Below are 5,483 nucleotides of genomic sequence, written 5' to 3'. Positions count from 1 at the left end.
GATCACTGGCTATGTTGAACGCTAATGGACATTCACAAACCATTTGTATTAAAATCGTATATTAGCAAATACCGATTTTTTGATATTTTTTCTGTAATATAATCGTATTGTTTACTACAACATCTGCTAAAGTTCTGTCCCCAACCAGTAACCACTAAAGACACTTTAAGGAAACAACCAGAGAAACTAGGATTCACAGTCACTAAATTTTCGGAGACTAAAAAAGTGTTTACCGTTTTAAATTATTTTCGGGCCGTTAATTGCGATAAGCACAACTTCAATAAATATATGCATTTCTTTGGTTTGCAAATTCCCACACTATACAAAACATTTGAGGCACAATAATTAACATTCAATTTTAAATTTGAATTGATAATTTCAGAAAACCTAATTGAAAAGTTTGGCTGCAATCAACTTAAGCTTTGCGGAAATGTTGCCTCAACAAAGTAAGACGCACAAATGGGCGAAACTTCTTTGAAATTTTTTATATGGGGTAATTTGGAACAATTGGAATCTTGCGAAACTTCAGCAAAAAATAGAACTAAGGGCTTACAGTAATAATGTACAGAAAAATCTATTAAATACCTAAAGGTTTTTCTCATGCAAAAATGTCTGACATGTTGGATGCCTAATTTTTTGGCCGTCCGCATTTCACAGACTGTTTCCAGCCTTTGAAACCTGCCTTACCCATCGAGCCAATCCCACGATGTTAGCTATAGTTATTAGTTTTGTTTTAATCCTATTTCACCATGATAACTTTTTACTAAGCGTTCATTGCTGCTTAAATGCTTAGTAATTTTATCCTAAGTTATAAGTCTCTCCTTAGATCGTCAAGTTGTCTTGACAAAAGTTAGAGTAGAAACAATAGTTAGAAACGGTATGAATTAATTAGTTGGTTAAATACAAAGCACTGGGTTATTAGATTATATAAACGAATCGAACAGCTTGAAGAAATATACCTATGAGGGGAGGTTGAGCTAATCTTATTTTGTTCATCAATAATTTATCTTCTTACTAAGGTCGATGGCTGATTAGTATGTATGGGTCGCCCTTGATTGTGTCCACTTCGGCACTTCTGGTTTGGTCGTCAGCATCGTCTTTGCCGTAGTCCTTTGGGTACTTGTAGTCCAGACTTCCTCAGGTGTGGGTATCTCGAGTATCTCGTTTTATAAATTTATCAAACTTTAAATGAGAATTTATTCTCTATTTTTTTGTGAAAAAGGCTAGTTTAATTTTATTAAAAAGGCAGAAAAAAAATTATTTATTTTAAAAAGATCTGACTGAAGAGATCTGACTTGCCGCATACTGAGCAAAATGAAACACCGAAGATTTCAGGCCAGTCCTTTTGCTCGTAAGCATAAACCAGCGGCTGATTTAATCTTTAATTATTCAGGTTTCACCTGCTCCTTTGTTCTCTCTTTCTTATAAGGGAATTTTCAACTAGTTTCTATTTGACTATTTCAAATCAAATATCTTTAACTTATTAGTCCCCTTTGATTATAACCGCAGCCTTCAGTTTTATCTGATTAAAAATTCATATTACTCTCTCTGATGCATCATATTGCAGGTGCATTTCTGCTTAATCAAAGCAAGGAGAATTTCAGTGCAGCCGGCAAGACTGCTAAATATTTTTCCATTTTGTCTCAAGTTAAAGTTAAAAGGGACGTGTTAATAATCGCCGCCCTTTTAAAATAGTGAGCATGAAAAAATGGGAAAAATTGGACAAGAATTTAAAAAGGAGTGGTTTTTCAAAACAAGATTTTATAGTCCTAATAAGAGTAAATCAGTCAATATCTGATTTAGTGAAAAGAGGCTTTAATTTAAATAGCACGCTCCAATTTAGAATTGGGTCGTTAAATAAACAATTAAGACAATGATCTTTTGTCTGTGTAGTATTTTCAATACTACAACTCACCCCTTTTATAAGAAAATTAAGCTGTTCGATTCTTGCAGTTACCATGGTAAAAATTTAAACACTTTAGTGATTAAATACTATAGTTATAACATTTAAAAAGAGCATCAAATGAAAAATGTATGTAGATAGGTTAGGTTAATGGACTCAAATTTATATAAGGTTTTTGTTCTGAATAGCTCTTAATTTCGTCTAGAGCTTCCTTCCGGCTTCTAGCTCCACATTGTACGATCTGAGGATCGCTATCTTCCTCTGTGAAGCCTCGAGTTTTTGATGCAACTTGACGATTTTCTTTTTTTTTTTAAGTTTGTTCTTGATTCGCAGTCTACTCATCCCGTCCGTAAGTTTTTGAATATCGTCTTGTTCCTGTTTGGGTTTTATATAGTTCGGGAAGGCAGTTATTCCCTCAAACGGGATGGTGACTTGCGTTCCTCCTGCCTTCAGGATGTAGCCGTGTTCCTCTCTCTTCTTTAATTTCCAGAAGTTGGTTTCGTTCTTTATAACCACTTCTTGTTGGGTTATGAACTCCTCGACAGGCATCATCGCCTTTTCTATTGTCGTTGAGTTGACAACTTCAATAAACGATGGCAGTTTCCATCTGTTATAATTTTGCTTTATTGAGTACTTAAAACTCGTTATAAATTTTGGATTTTCCGTATCCAATTTGGCTTCTCTGCTCTTCTGCAGTTCCAATCTTTGAGTCAAACTGGGAAAATTCCGAGGGTTCTTATTTAACCCGTCGTCCATTGACAAAGATTGTACTGCTACAGGTTTTCATTGTTTTTTTCTGAGAGGCAGCTTTCTTTTAAACTCCTCTGGTGCAAGGGTCAGCATTTCGGCAGTTCCAGTTCAAAATTGGGTCTTATTCTATTTCGCTAAACATCAATATAAAATAACCAAAAATTCAAAATCCCGAATTACATTCGGATACTAAGGCTAATTATCAAATGTTTGAACAATGAAGGACAAAGTGTAAAATTGTATATATATAAAAGGTGGAAAATATAATCTTGTGGTTTCACACAAACCCACCACGGAAAACAAATGAAGAAAAACGATCATGGTGTTTATTAACCGCAGGAATACAGGAATAAAGCACTTTACAACACTGAGTTAAGCTCAGATTTTAAACTTATGTAGTTAAAGCAAAATGGAAATTTGGGCATTAATCAACCCCTAATCTTAAATGTATGTCCACCTGGGGTCATCCACAGGCTTACCATGGGGTCCCCTTTTATAGGTAAAAGGGACTAGAAAAAACCGGGGGGGGGGGTAAATAGTATATAAAATAACATGTTTAAAGGAGATTTTTGTGTTTATTGTTGTTTAAAAAGATATACAAATTGTGAGCGGATTACTGAAGTCTTGAGACCTTACCAAATGTAGGAGTGTAGAGGAATCGTATATGGACATCGTATAGTGTGGAGAATTAATTCCAGGGGTCGGAAAAATCACAAGAGATGTGGCATAAGGGACAAGGTTTTGCAGTATTAGGGAGGCATCTTGTACAAATAGTGATACCTTGATGGCAATCAGTAAGATGTTGATAGCTTGCCATACTTTGGGTCTGGGTATTTCCCCAATTAACCACACTATCGCATAAACAACAAGGGGAATAATATGAAAGTGATTGGGTATAACTTGGGACTTGGCAAATGGGGCAAAAATTTGTCCTTATTTAGAAAAATGGGCTACAATTTGCTCATGACAGTCTATACAGATGAAGTGTGGTGGATGATGTGGCGTGTTATTGTATTGTTTCTTGAATTTGGATTTTGGTAAGTAGCAAATCGGGCATTCAAGAGTGGGTTGTTGAATGGTTTTTCAAAAGTACTGTAAAATAGGCTGAGAAACATAAAGAAAATTTTGGTTATCAAAAATATTAAGCTTGGAAAATTTTACATTAAAAAAAACTGGTAAAGTTATCTGAATCATTATTAATTGAGGAAAGATTAAAGCATAAGACGATTCGAGGTTGGAAAATTGATGTTGATAACATCTTCGTCATTGTTGAACGCATTTATGACATTATTGTAAAATCTACTACTGCTTTTGACAGTAAATTTTTCCTCATCGTGAAAGCCAGGACTACAACGTTGGCAAAAAAATATCCAAATGCTGTTGATCGGGATGAATATAAATACGATTAGTACGCGCTTGGTATCCGTCAACTTGGACGAGAAGAATGTAATCAAGGACAAAATCAATGTCCATTACCAAGCAGAACGTTTTGTAACTTCCTAAACAAACAGCATAATTGTTTATTCATTTTATATTGTCTTTACAGGTCTGACATTCGTTAATTTGTTCTAAATTTAGTACGTTAACATCCTGGCGGCATATTTGGCACAAGAATTTGTCACAAATTAAGTTAGTTATGGACTTAGGAGTCATGTAGCTATCATTACAATTAAAATGAAAGGGTTGTGGACACTTCAATTTGGAAAGTTTTCAATTCTAGACAAACAGGGCATCCGTTTGCCATTGAAATAAAGGTACTTATGCCCAAAACTCATCAAAAGCAATTTTTGAAAAACAGATAGGGCTGATGTTTTTGCATTTCTCAATGCAAATAATGCATACAGTAATATAAGGGTGTTTAACTATCATTTGTTCACCCTTTCGTTTGTTTCTGGATAAAACTAATTGGTTGCAGATATTACAGACATCATAATCTGTCATAATAATTACATGAATAATCTGCCTGCAAATGGGGCAAGAAATTTTTGCGAATGATGTACTAGCTCTTAGCTTGAGTTTATTATAACAATTAACGCAAACTAAATGTGGTGGTTGTGGAGGTAAATTTTTATGTAATTTTTTCATTTGATCGCAAATTTCCAAACATATAAGACATTCAGTTGTCATTATCACTGCTCATTTAATCTGGTCTAGATCGCAGGGAATGGGAAATGTTAGGCTATTTGAAAGACATAGTATTAAATACCAGTATTTATTGCTTGGTTTAATAATGGTGCTGGGTAGTTCGCCATTATAAAGCGTTTCGAAATGATTTATAAAAATGGGGGTTATTTTGAAATTTTCTGCTAGAATGAAGGAGCGTTGGAAACCTTTGATTTGGACAAAAATTCCTTCGTAAAAAATTATCATTCTAGTCGAAGGTACAGTTTTCACATTCAATAATGGTAGGACAAGACTCCGGGTGATCAGATACAAAAAGAAAGAATGGCCAATATCGGGAAGTGGGATAAATACTAAGTTCCTCAAAAGTACCCCTTTCGATGTATCGAACATTAACTACCATGTAAACTTGTAAATATGGTTGTAATTCAAAGGTTTTCCTTATGTTAATAACTGAAACTGGTTGGTCGTTAATATTAAACATCATTTCTTTCTAATTAGAAAAAATAGGTTTAGAAAAAATTGTGCGTTTGTGTCGAAAGCAAGAAAATGACTTAGTTCAAGGAAATTAGGGTGAATTCCTGGAACTGTGATTGTAGTTGATATACTGGAGTTATCTTTACGCACGTGTAAAATATAAAAGTTTTCAGAGTGTTTTTCTACTCCAATGAGTGAGTAACAAAGGTTTGGTTACCGGATAAACAGATTA

The 5,483-nt window shown here is 34.4% G+C and overlaps 1 protein-coding gene across 2 annotated transcripts in view; it reads right to left on the bottom strand.

Moving 5' to 3' along the window:
• The window catches only part of LOC134840539 (26S proteasome non-ATPase regulatory subunit 14-like), a 436,784-nt gene that overhangs the window by 418,416 nt on the left and 12,885 nt on the right, over positions 1-5,483 (bottom strand). The gene's annotated exons all lie outside the window — the stretch shown is intronic.

This window comes from Symsagittifera roscoffensis, chromosome 2 (assembly GCF_963678635.1).
Source record: "Symsagittifera roscoffensis chromosome 2, txSymRosc1.1, whole genome shotgun sequence".
Taxonomy (NCBI): Eukaryota; Metazoa; Xenacoelomorpha; order Acoela; family Convolutidae; genus Symsagittifera; species Symsagittifera roscoffensis.
Note: the sequence above shows the minus strand (reverse complement) of the source record. Positions and strands in the feature narration are given on the sequence as shown.